The sequence below is a fragment of the Notolabrus celidotus genome, chromosome 23 (assembly GCF_009762535.1).
Source record: "Notolabrus celidotus isolate fNotCel1 chromosome 23, fNotCel1.pri, whole genome shotgun sequence".
Classification (NCBI taxonomy): domain Eukaryota; kingdom Metazoa; phylum Chordata; class Actinopteri; order Labriformes; family Labridae; genus Notolabrus; species Notolabrus celidotus.
The window spans coordinates 13,794,131-13,808,442 of NC_048294.1; the positions used below are offsets into that span (position 1 = coordinate 13,794,131).

General features: G+C 36.6%; 1 protein-coding gene across 1 annotated transcript in view; it reads right to left on the reverse strand.

Moving 5' to 3' along the window:
* LOC117807432 (phospholipid-transporting ATPase ABCA1-like) overlaps positions 1–14,312 on the reverse strand; it is a 255,352-nt gene that overhangs the window by 149,311 nt on the left and 91,729 nt on the right.

The following is a 14,312-nucleotide window of genomic DNA, read 5'->3' on the forward strand; positions in this document are numbered from 1 at the left end:
AATACTAATATATAATTATAACAACATCTATTACCCCATGCACATTACAACCTAAAATACATGGTTCTCTTAGCCAGTGTTAGGGTTTAGTTTTTTTTTTTTTGATGATCCATGAAATAGAAAAAACACTGGATATGCTATATATTTCAGAACATGACTGATAATTATGTTAGAAGAACTATTAAACTACCCAATTAATCAGCCTATCTCTATATAATTATACAATTATTGACATACAGTAGAAAATATGAAATAACCTAATATGAAAACAACATGTGGGGCTGCATGACTTTGGCCAAAATAATAATCCTAATTCTTAGATAAATATTGAAATCAAGATCATTTCAGCTTGTGCTGTGGATTATTGGGACAGACAGTGGATGATTATTGTCCCTGCAGTATTTGCGTGAGTGGAGTGTATTGCTGTGTCTTAAACCAGCCGCTAGTAGGAGGAGAAGTGGAGTGTTGTAATGCATTTTTATATCAGTGAACATTGAAGCTGTCCATTTCAGCAATAATAATAATAATAATAATAATAATAATAATAATAATAATAATAATAATAACTTTATTTATATAGCACCTTTAAAAACAAATGTTTACAAAGTGCTTTGACAAACAAAGCGTGGTTAAATGGCAGAGTAAACAAGTACTTAATACATCAACATCTTTGTGATGTAGTGGCAGAACTTTTTAATTCATGTGGTGACATTGACCCCATTTAGTGCACTAAGATGCATTATTCCTGTGGTCTTTACTCATTTTGCTAATAGAAGTAAAGATAACTAAGCTGATTTGACATGCAGTATAGGTGTCTATGGGCGGTGAAAACATTTCAAATGTAATAACCGTCATCAATCCTGTTTTCTAATCATGGGGAGGCCTGAATCATCATGCAGCTAATGTTTGAGGAATTGTGAAGCCCCAATACCGTCTTCTTATTTCTATTTTCTTTTCAGAAGTGTGTTGTAGTGAAATTAAAGGTAGTGCAGAGTTTTTAAGTTGAATTAAAGTTGTTTTTTGGCTGTAAGCAAAAGGGTTAATGTCATGATCCACCTCCAACAATGTTTTAGCTCAATAAAGCCTCATTTTATTATGCTTTTGTCCCTCGCCCATGAGTGATTGATGAGGTGTCAATAGCTGTCTTCCAACTGTGAAGGTGGTCTCTGTCATTTGCATTCTTTTCTCACCGTGTCACATCAGTGTCGTTGTGGACAACAAATTAATCACGATTTAATGACTGAGCGCAAACATGACAAAAACATTTTGGAAGGTGATTTGAGGTTGTCAAAACAAGGACATACTGTTGGGGAGAGGGAGCGCGTATCGATCATCACAGATTGTTTCCATGAAGGAAATCCAGCCGGTGTGAGAGGGGGGAGAACAAGAGAGAGAGCGGTGTGAATACATCTGCCAGTATTCCACATGATTTGTGCAATAGCTCCTCTGCAATGGAGGAGAAAACAAGTGTAAAATGACAGAGGCCTCAGGTGCAGATGACAGAACTGGTTGTTGTCACACCTAATCCAGATACAGCCTTTAGATAATTGCCATTTGATTTGCTATTATTATTAATGTGCTAAAAATGGCTGTGAAATTATCATTTAGAATGGGCCTGTGATCTGAATACACATCGCACTCACAGTTGCTCCTCCAAGGCACTCGACTAACTCAATTTATTGTTATTAATGTTTACAAATTGTTGATGGCTTACAAACACATTAGGCTTGTGGGAAATTACATTTCACCCAGCTGTTCAAATATCAGTTTTTATTTACCAGCCGCATTTTCCAATTAAACTGCAAAAATTGATTAGACCTATTTAAAATAACCATCTTTTTTATTTTATTAACTATGCCGACAGAACAAAGAGCCGCTGAAGACTGTGCTCCTTCTTAACGAGACCTATAATAATGCTGCTACATCGTATGTCACCAACGGCACACGGGCCTTCCTTCTGTGATAACTGTGCTGCATGTGTCTTCTCTAATCAATCCTAAAGCTGAGGATCATTCCAGCAGATAAGCAGCTCCATTATACTCTACTCCATCATTGATTCAACACAAAAATCTGTAACAGAAACAACTAAAACTACATTCATCACGGGGGACATATTTCCAGAATACAGACATTCACTAAATAAGAAAAATGATAACAAACATACTGCTCATTACTTATGTTGGTCACACTTTCTTTACTCCCCTTCCTGGGAATAACACCAACTCCATTTTGCAGTTGGTTCCAAAGTTATTCCAATGATTGATGATGCGAGAACCATTAGAAAATTGTACTAAGGTCGTATTATACATCATAAGCAGTATGATGCTGAGATAGGCCTTGGTAGTCTGAAGTTTGGTTCTTTCATACTGTTCCAACTGCTGTACATTATGCATGAGCTAAAGAGGCTGGTGAAATCTCCCAATACTGTAAATGTAAACGCAGCGCTTTGATGAGTTGTTTCAAGTTCATTTTATTCCCAACCTCTGCTTAAGTCAGCATAAGGAAAACAGCCAATATTAATGTTGTTTGTTTGTATTTGTTTCACATAACTCAGATAATCTATCTTACTTTCTCATAAGAATCCGAGCAGTGTTATTACAAAATATAAACTTCAGGGCTGAGGATGGTAATTTAGTCCACACACTGGAGCACCTGTCTGAACTTGAGGCCTTTGGTGTACCACTCACGGTTATTACACTGCAAATTCAATAATGTAAAACAGTGCACGGAGTTGCAGTAGCCAAAACGTACATTTTCATTGCACTCACAGAAATACCGAGCAAATCAATCACTTATCAAATTACACAACAGAAGGCGTCTTTATGCCGAAGGCTCAGAAGTAGTAGGTGATGCAATTAGAGAAAGATAAGGCAAATCTTAACGCTTTGATTGATTTTGACTTAATTTGTACGTCTGATTGCATGCATGCGTGATTGGAGAAATCGCGGGTAATCATTTGAAGAGGGTTGATTTTGAGCTTGTTTATTTGGTTTGATTAAGAAATGTTGAAAGTACCAAAACACAAAGCATAAACAATATTTTACCCACAAGAGCATGATGTTATTTAAATCTATTGAATTCTCTCTTAGTTCGTCTTGATGGAATTGATGATTTGTAATTCGTTCTTAACTTTTGTACTGTCTTACGTTAGCTGAATGCTAAAACACATACTATTTTTTTACAGTCAAAAAGTTTCACATATGGGTGCTGGTGGCCTAGTGGTCTAAGTGCCCCACATACAGAGGCAACAGTCCTCGTCGCAGGGGTCGCTGGTTCGATTCCCAGCCGGTCGACCATTTCCTGCATGCCTTCCCCCACTCTCTACTCCCCACATTTCCTGTCCCTCTTCAGCTGTCCTATAAAATAAAGGCAAAAAGGCCAAAAATATAACTTTAAAAAAAACAAAAAACTTAAATATTAAAGTACTCTGTATGTGAATAATTCTGTCTATAACTTTACTATCTTCATTTATGACTATAAGGCCTGAGAAATAATAAAACAAAATAGTTAGATTCATGAATGCTTTGTGTTTTGTTACTTCCCACTGAGAGACTCGTTTCTACTGACCTTGACCATGACACTTATGAGCGCACAGGGCACTATAAGCAGAACTATGTTTTCAGTGAACCTCGCCGACCAAAGGGCGCCATTTTGAATGCCAACAGCGCGCAGCACTTCTTTGAGCCGGAGCTCCTTCTCCAGCACAAGGCCTTTGATGGTCATGCACACGGTGTACATGAAGGCCAACACCAGGAACATGGGGAGGATGCCTCCAATACTCGCGATGAAGCTGTGTGTGGAGGGAAAGCAATCAGAAATGTCAGCCCTGCACTTTGATAAAGGTGAAGTAGTGGCTTTTGATATGGAGCTACACTTCAAGGTGGGTTTCACTGAGCTGCAATGCTCAGGAACTGAAAATGAAGCCAGTGTGGAAGTGCAGAAAAAAACAAACCTGCAGTGCAGTCCACTTGAGCCAGAGAAACCCGGATTAGTGTGTACATTTTTACATCAGAATACAAAATGTTTACAACCTGATACAAACAACACTTTGGTATCAAATGTATTGTTATATTATTCATCTGGTTTATCATAAGGATAAGACTTGTGCGAAATTTGGCAAAATTAGGGCTTGGCTGATGTGAGTGGCAGGTTAGTGAGCTCTGTTAGGACATTTGGGCGTAGTCAGCTCGTCAGTAATTGGACTATATCTTTGGGCTTCAGAAAGGTCTCGCCAGACACCAACAAATGTCAACGGCATCAATGTTTTATTCACTCAATGGTTTCAGTCACATGATAGCATGCAGTGTTCACAAAGCTGGTGGATTATTCCTTTTCATTAAATTGATTATAAGAAACTTCTATATCAAAACCTACATATCCTCCTTCACTAAAACATTGAAGTAATTAATTTCTGTTATTTACTGAATAATGAAAATGTGATAGCCATCAGGAGAAAATAGAACCTTAATTTAAAAAGAAAAGTTAGCACAAAGCCTGTTTTTTTTATTTGGCATTACCTTTTATGTACTCGTTTTTGTTGGTAGGACAGATGGACAGCAAAGCCGCCTCGAGGTTACAATTAAAATGGTAACAACTAAATGATAGTGAAGTTTCAAATAAGTCGATCAGTATTTGAGTTGTATGTGAGGTAGTGTTAGTTTATTTTACTTTATGATTACATTGTTTTTGGCTTAAGGGAGAGAGCTTTAAAAGACACAGGTTGGGGTTGTTGGTTTGATATGTGGATTTAATGTGATTGTCATTTTTTGTATGTTTGTGTGTTTTATTTGGTTTTCCTGTCTGTCATTGTTGATGTTGTGTTTTGTGTTGTTAATATGTTAAGTGTACATTGTTCACAGAGAGAAATAAAAAAACAAATACAATTTTTTTAACCCTCCTGCTATGTTCGTTTCTTAGGGACAGCAATAATGTTCCTTGGTCAACTTGACCCAGGGCATATTTAATGATCCAAAAGTGTCAGAACCCAAAAAAATCCCAGTAAACATTTTTTTAATCTCATTATTAACTCCATTACTAACCATTTAAATCAATATTTAGTGCAATGGTGTTCTTTAAATCGTCAAAGATCATGCTTCAATGAGGATAACTCACTTGTTTTTTATGAAATCCATGTTAAAACTTGTTTAATTTAGCCTACATTGAAACACCCTACATATAAATTTAATAGTTTTACATGACATGGATTTTCGATTATTATTTTTTACATTTAGAATTATTTTTTTTATGTAGAGACACCTCTTCTGTCACATGCTTCCCAGATTTTGATGCTGTATTTAGCTGGCTTGGAGGGCATATGTTACCTAAGATGGGAGGAACCACTGAATACCACTAGCCTTTCATCCACTGTGACATTAGAAATGCAAAATAATACTTTCAATAATATTTTAAGATTTTTGAACTTTAAAATGGGTCAGTTTGACCTGCAACATAACAGGAGGGTTAAACAATTTGATTGTGGGTTTAAAATCTTCTACATATTCATTGTGTTTAAGGTATTTTGGGACACTTAGTGGTTGGCTTGGAGAAAATTTGAAAAAGGCAAAGGCACCAGTTTATTGAAGGAAAACACAACATATATGAAAATATGTTGATGCATATTTTCAGGAATTCTAACTATGTACAGATTGTGACTGATAACACTAATTGACTATGCTGATAGTTGGTGACAGATGGAGCTACAACGATTAAATAATGAATAAATAAAAAGCTAAGCTGTGATTAAATTAGATAGGGGCAACTGAAAATTAAATGTACTTCTTGATTGTGGAAATAAGCATAACAAACAACGTTCTCACATCACTTTGGATTTTGGTGGAGTGTTTTTTTTTTATGACTTTTGAAGAATCAAAAGGGCTGAAAAAAACTCTTCTTCCAAATAGAAAGATAACTCACTGTTTTACCCTGTACACTTTGTTTTACACACATAACGTCATCTAGACGATCACAGCTTCAAGCTCAGATGAAATGCCATTGACGTCATTTTTTTTTTTTTTACACTAAGCTAACCTTCATAAACCTGGTGCATCAGCTCAATCAAGCCATTTAGTGCTGCGCTCCACGCTGGAGATGATGTATGATTTGATGCTGTTACAGCACAATGAGGTGATATTAAACCGGCTTCATAATGCCACCAAAATGCCATGTCAATATCTTCTCCTCCGCCAATAAAACAAAGTGCTTCCTTTGCTTTATTAGACAGTGAAGGAGGGGTATCAAATAGATTCTGACAAAGTATGGATTTCACATTTCACTTATGCTTGCATTCTATAAATACTGAGGGTATAATGCAAGCAAAGCTCAGTGAATATGCAGTAATTGGCAGAGCGATGCCCTTTTTTTTTCAACAATTTGACAAATAATTGTTCAAAGAAGTGGCCGTACTCGCAGAACATTTTCCTCAAATGAATATCTCTTTTGTTTCTGTTATTGTTCAGTTCTTTTCAAAGGTTTTATTAAATCACAGCCAAGCCAGAGCAGCTCACACAAACATCTACTTACAGTAATTGCTAGGTAGCCCTGCATTAGTGCTCTTTTCAAGGGGTGAAATTTTAAGAGTGGAACTTTTTTTCACGACTTGGAAAAAGCGAAAACGACACGTTAGAGATGTAGAGATTTATTGGACATGTCGAGAGTGTTAAGGAGCAGTCTGGTGCATATTTAACATGATTTATATTTGTTTTTTTCAACATGTATGCTTAATTTAACAGGTTGTTTTTTGCTGCCTTTCAAGAGGAAGAGCTTGAAATACTTTAGTGATTTTTTGCTTTAACTTTCTCTTACAAATTCAGCCCTGAAATACTTTAGTGATGTTTTGCTTTAACTTTCTCTTACAAATTCAGCCCTTTTCTGCCTTTCAAGATAAGATTAGATAAGATGTACTTTATTGGTCCCCCATTGGGGGAATTTATTTTGTTACAGTAGCTTACAACACGGAACAGGGGAATATAACAATGTACTAACATAGTTATAAAATATAATAACAATAATAGCAATGAAAAAGGTAAAATAGAATAAAATAAAATAAAATAGAATAGAATAAAATAGAATAGAATAGAATAAAATGAAATAACATATGGCAACTATTACAGATGTAGACACACTATGTACACTTCTATCTGATAAATAGATAGGTAAGTTATTGCATGGATAAAATTGCACCAGGTTATTTAAAAAAAACATACTCAGTATGAAGAACAGTGCGATTCAGCTTCATAATCTGGCACTATAAAAACAATCAAACATTGCACTATGTAAACAGCAATCAGGCAAAACAGCCCTCAACTCAGTCTTTTTTTAAGTACTGTTATAGGCAGTTTTGTCAATACAATGACTCATGATTACAGTATCAGATGGTCTTGGAAACACAGCACAGAGATTAAGTTAGCTCCACTGAAACCTCAGAGGAAGTTCAGTGACACATTAGAACTTGAACAGGAAAGAGACAGGCTCATTTCGAGGACACTTCCCCTGCCCTCGAGGGATGGATCCATTTCAAACGAGGCCTTGAAAGCAGCGAGACAGGATTGGTTGACATGGAGTTTCTAAAAAGTTCAAACCCAGTGCGAATAAAACTGAAATCTGTAACACGATTGCATGAATAGAAACTCCTTTAAAACCTGGAGAATCAAGCTGGAACACGTGAAATAGATATACCTCAACAAATGAAGCGAGCTCACACATTAGCATCCTTTCTATGGAGGAAAGCAGCCCCAAGTAGCAGATGTGTCATGTTGAATACTAATTCTGTTATTATCTGCTCCTGATTCTTGCCTAACATCTCTGTAACAGCTGACAGCCTGGGTGAGTTAACTCCTTCTGCGACTTCTAGCACCGGAGGGGGAGAGATCAGTCATGCACACCGTGTCTGACACTGACAACCTTGCCACCAGATGCTCCTGAATTATACATTTGCTGATCGATCAAAGGTGCTTAAGTAATAGAACTCCAGGCGGGTCTTGTGTTGCAGGGCTTCAGTTACATTGGCAGCCTGACCTAAATTAGGGAAGCTGGAAGACTGATTTCTCAGTAAATCGAGAGATAGTAGAGCACAGCCTCCCAAGAGGTTGGCGTACTCTGATAAAAAAAGCTTCCTGTCTCATTTTGAACAAATACACTGTCGAGTTCCTTCGCTGGCTGAGATGAGCAGTTTATCAAAAAAGGAAGAGACTTCATACGATGTGGATTATTTCTTTGCTTGCACAAGTTATCATTTGAAGAACAGGTGCATGTGGTTATGGCATAAGGAACACTTAAGAGCCAGGGATGTTTAATCATGAACTATTTAACCAACAGCTGATAAAAAATACTTTTTTTGGCATATTAAATCTATCAGTAAAACAGTTATGTGATAATCAAATGAGCATGCAAGGACAAGAGAGACACAAACCGCTGCTGAGGGTTTAAGAGAGACAAGTGAGCACAATAAAGCTGTTTGTGAACTTAAAAATTGAAATAAGGTGGAGAGAAAATGTAATAGAAAAATATAATCTTTTACAAGGTTCATCACTTCTTTAATACATGTTGTACTTGTACTTCTATGTCCACATCAAAAAACACCCTATTGGTTATAAGTTAACACTTGTTATTACGGTTGTGTTAAATACTAGATTCTGATTGGTCAAAACTCTACAAAAGAGTGATTCATTCTCAACAACAAAAGTGACATAAGGCAACCACCTGATCGCACGTCCTATTCTACCAAATCAGTCTGCAGGAAGAAGCTCTTGCACATTTCAACTCTGCCTGTTGACACTGTGGAAAAAAAGTTTGCTTCTGTCTCAGGCTGGTCTTGAGTGTCCGGATAACAATAGTTAGTGGTGACAGATGTTTAGCCTCATTTGCCTCAGCTGGGTAGGAAGCATAATAATGTAGCTGGTGGTTATGCAAATTAGAACCCCTTCAGAGTTAAATGGAGTATTAAGATGAATGCTTTCAATACAAGTAATTACAGAAATGTATCCGGTTTTATTTAAGTTCTTGTGAAAGTTAAAGGTAATTCATGTTTTTATAACTTCAGATGGGGGGTTGTTATTGGTGAGAGATTAAAGTCAATGAGGAATATAAGTCCGGTGGTTTGTCTCTGTACCTTTAGATGGCACAGGGTTTTATTTTAAAATTTAAAAACCAAAGGGGGAATCTTAACACTGAAGTCATGAAAAAAATATTAAACATTTTCATATATTCACAGGAAGAGGAATTCTGCATGCCACTTCTTCTTCTGCATTATATAAAGTTAACTTCAACCTCTTCAAAAACTGTTTAATTTACATGATGTTTTATCTACAGTATGTCATTGACATTCAATTAAAACTTTGTGTTTGTGACTTTAATCATGTTCTTTATAGACACTGGATTGACATGGCACTCCTTGAACTTAATATTATCTAATGTAACAAGGAATGATTGTGCTGTGTGCTCTGACCCTGGACTGTACAAATCTATGGTGTCTTGTAAACCCATGTGGGCTGGGCATATGATTGTATGAATGTCTCAATAATAAAATAAAAACTTCAAACTTCAAACTTGTATATGGATATTGATAGCATAGGATTTATGACATGTTAGAAACAAGCGAAGTCAAACAAGTCTGAAATAAACATCTCAGCTCTTAGAAGTTTTGGAAATTAATTGCTTTAATGTTTTTTTCTTTATTTGGAGGAGGACCTTCAACAAATGTGATAACATAAATTTCCAACCAAACAGTTTAATTCAGAGTTAAATGGAATATTCAGATGAATGCTTTCAATACAAGTAATTACAGAAATGTATCCGGTCCTGTTTTATTTAAGTTCTTGTGAAAGTTCAAGGTAATTCATGTTTTTAGAAAAGTGTTTTTAATTGCCTTCTTGAATTGAAAGTAATTTAATGAAACTTTACTAAATTCAATATGACCTGAAGGTCTACAATTTGAAATACCTAGATCTCTACAGCTCAATTTTCTTCATGTTTAAATGTACAAAATAATCTATTTGACATTTTGAAGCGTGTTCTGTAAATAGCAATTTACCAAGAAGCCCACATTACATGTTTTTCAGCAAAAACAAAAGAAGCCTTAAAAAATGTAAATCCAGCAATTAGACAGCAAAGCCTTAAATTCTCTTCATTAAAATAAGACAATTATCCTGGAGGAGAAACTTTCTGTGCCTGGACATCATGAACACAGCAGCATCTGCCACTGGGCCTCAGTGTGATGCTGTTACACACCATCTCATGAAAAGTGTCATAATGGATCAAACTAACACTTCACGTTCACAGTCCCTTGAATGCACATCTCTTTGTGCATTTGGCTTCAACACTGATCACCTTCTGATAATGAACACTCAGGTTTTGCAGGATGAGCATTCAAAATTAGAGCATTATACTTTTTATGTCTTTGCACCAACAGATTTTTAGAAAAGATGGATAACATGAAAGCTCCCAGAAAGTCAAAACATTCAGCTCTCCCCCTACCGACTGGTTGCAGAAAAGGTCATTAAGTCTGCTTTCTCCACGTAAACAGATGTAACATGGGTCAAATATTCGTTTTTGGAGAAGTTTACTTTTCATTAGAACTTTGATGCTTTTTGGGTAATAGTAGGTGTGTTGTATTGTCTCATCATTGCTGATCCTATTTTTTCTTTCATTAATTATCAATTTTTTTTTTCTTCTTCATTTTTGTTAGGCCGTCATGTTTTGTTATTTTTTTCATTTATTTATGGGAAATTAAAACACCTGACTGTCCACTTAAGAATCTAACAATACAATAAAAATAAATAATACATTAATTTTGATGCCTAAAAAAGTGCTATATTTTTGAGGTGCCACTTTGGCTTTCCACCAAAATAAATAACTAATATAATTTCATAATTAGACATTGACAGAAGAAGAAGAGGCATTGAACAGCCAATCATGTCGCAGGGTGAGAGCTGCGGGGTTTAAAGACGTTCAGAGCTGAATGTAAACACAGCTGAGACGAGGGACAGCGAGTGGTTAGCCTGACACTGTGCTGACTTAGCTTTAATTATTAACTTAATGCACTTCATTTAATATACTTTCAGGATGTGGGTAAAGGAAGAGCACAAAGACAACTTCAGCTGTGCATTTCAAACACGTTTAATGTCCACCCTGACCGTAACACAACGGAGCACCGAACGAGCGTGATGCATTCAATGCACTGTGGGAAACAATATCACTCTGCCAGTAACCCTTCGTAATCTAAAAGGGGAGAGCACAACTCAAAACAATACTCTTCTAAACTGATACACAGTACACAATTTGACACGTATTTGTTGTAAATGTAAATCAAATTATGTAAATAACCTCAATCTGAGAAAAATGAGAATCTACAAACTAAAATCAAATTTTACACAAAAGACCTGCTTCCTGTTAGCACCGTCAGAAATGATTGATTTAAGAAGTTTATCAGAAAACTAAATCCAGATGCAAGCTAACAAACTGTCTGGTTTCTTCAACTTTCACTCCGGAGCAAAAATATGAGTTTAAATTTAAAATAAATAATGATTTGATTAGATATTTATCATCGACTGATATGGAAAATGATGTTATCACGATAAAATATTTCCTATCACCCAGCCCTAATTAGAAGTTCTGTTGAATTATGTGGTCTCTGTCTTGTATGAGCACTGGATTTACATCGCGAGGAGACACAACAAACACTAACACAAGACTCATTGAACTTTCTCTAACCATGAATATCAGGCTTCAAATCAACACAAGAATCTGTTACACTGCAGACTTCACCGACCCAAGGGATCTTTGCCATTGTTTCTGTCATTTCAATGTGTGCTTAAGTTACTTGAAAATGCTGAATATCAATATTGCTGCTCCACTAGCCAATACCTATACCGCAAATGTGTAATATGTCAGTGTCTGTCTTTTGGGTATCTAGTCTTCACTTTTGTACAGGGTGAGGAGGGGAAGAGACATGTCGTCCATCTTTACATCTGGGAAATGAGTTCAGACTTGAAAGGTAACATGAAAACATTACTTTCAGAATATATTGCCCAATAGTTTCAATACTGAACATCAGTTTTGTACTAATTACTAAATTAATACCCGATTACTGTTTTTTGTTCTTCAGATGCTTCAGATGTCCAAAACATGCTGAACTTTTTTGCCCATTCTCAGTATAACACAGCACAGAAGGTTAATTAGCCACTGCAGATAGACAAAAGCACATTAAACACAACCTTGATTTGAATATTCCTCACATCCTTCAGCAGCCCTGTGCTATTTATTGCTAAAAGCATCTTTAGATCTCACATCAATCCCGTGTTGAATGAAAAAAGACCTATTGATGTGGAGCGAGGCCTCAGGATCCAAACAAGAGATGTCTCTGATTCAGTTGCGTGCGATGGTGCAGTCGCGCTGATAAAGGAACAGTGTATGTGCTATCAGGGCCGGTGAGGGTCAAGCTTTATCCTGCGCCAACATCTCAGGTCTGTGCACAATGTGAATACAAAGACAGAGGGAGCTCATACTGTCTGTTTATCTCAAGTTCAAAATGCCAAAAAGGTCAGCTTTGGTTGAGGCGGTGCAGATTGTTGGTGGTTTATTTGGTGTGTTAGAGTAAAAAACTACAAAGAAGCAAAACTGTGAAATATACACCTTTTAAAAAGTAAGTCTGCTGTAGGATGAACTAGATTCTTTAAATGCAATTAAAAGGAATAACAAAAGAAAGTGACAAGGTTGCAACAAAAACTGCATCTGTTACCTCACACTGTATCTGTTTTTAAAGGAGTAGGTTATACATGAACTGCATACACATGCTTTTTTTGTCTCTTTCACCCAGGTGGAAAGCTTTCTGCGGTTCTGACCAGGACATCTAAAACTTCTTTAAAGTATTTTTCTTTAATAGCATCTTAAAGTCACATTAGACCAACATGTTCATCTGAATGCACAATGTTCTTTCCTTCCTTTTAGACTGCTACAGTACAATGTTGGAAATAAAACTTATTGCCGCAGAGGAAACTCCCCCAACAGGCCCGGCTGTGTCCAAGAGCATCTTCCTTTGTGTGATTTCACTCTCAATTATTTATGGATGAAATAGCAGTTTTCAAGTTTTAATAATTGATAGAAATGCCCAAATGGCTCGGCAGGCGAAGGAGTAAATGGTGGAGGGACTGAGGATACTGCTCTGCTTTATGGCTCCCATTTATCTTTGGTAATTATCAATCTTTTATATTAGGATGATGAAACAGAGGCAATGGGGCCAGCATTGGAAAATAAGCTGTAACATGACTGTCGGACTTTAGATCATTGTCACAACAATGGGTTTTTAATGAAGAGGTATGATGAAGGAGGGAGATTTCACCTTTTAAAGTGCTGTGGATTAAAAAAAAGGGAAGAATGTGGTGCTAAGTTTTAGTTATCGTGCAGAAGATGACATGCACAGAGACAAAATGCATCACAGCAGGGCTGTCCGTCTTCCTTGGCCTGCGGTGCGTCTACACATTAATGTATATAGAGCAGATTTTTTACGCTATACTTAATTGAAAACACCAAAATGCTTCTCAGATGAATATCTCCACTGGGCACAATATTTAGTTTTACATTCCTCCAATTAGTACTTCTGGATCTATCCTCCTGCCTGGCATGCAAAACCAAGTGGACCCATTAAGTAAGCAAAAGAAAATATGAAATGCATCTTAAACCTGCTTTAGCACAGCAGCTTCAAAATAAAGTGCAAAGCAGTGAAGCTGCATTCAATCTTGAAGCCACAACAAGCAAATAAAAGCAGCAGGAAACAGGCACTTTATTAAAGAACCAAATAGAAACCCCCAGATGACGAATTAATGGTCGACATCTTCTAATTTCATGTCTCTCAGACTGAAATATTGCACAAATTATGGCATTATGATTCAGAACATGTATTTCCGCACCAGCATGTTTGTAAAGAATAACAACCGGAGTGCATCTTCAATATGAAGTCGTAATTTTCATGCTGCTTCTTGTTTAAATATGTTGATCCAAGCACCATCTGAAGGCTGCCTTACTGTAAATTCCGTTTCCATCCAACGCACAGAATATTTTAAAATGAGATCCCTAATCTCTGGAAGTACGCTTCCCCACAGGGTGGGAATGTTTGGCGCCTACTGGCAGGGGCGTATTGTGTTGTTGGACTTAAATCTCCCTGGTAATTATCCTCTCTCTTGATGGCATCACTGGGCTTTTCCCTTTATTAATGGAGATCATAATGTTGTGTGGTTGGGAGTCGTTCCTTGCTGGCTCAGAGGAAATCTTGGATGTGGAAGATTAAGAGTGATAGCGCATCGTTTCTGTCCCTTGGTATA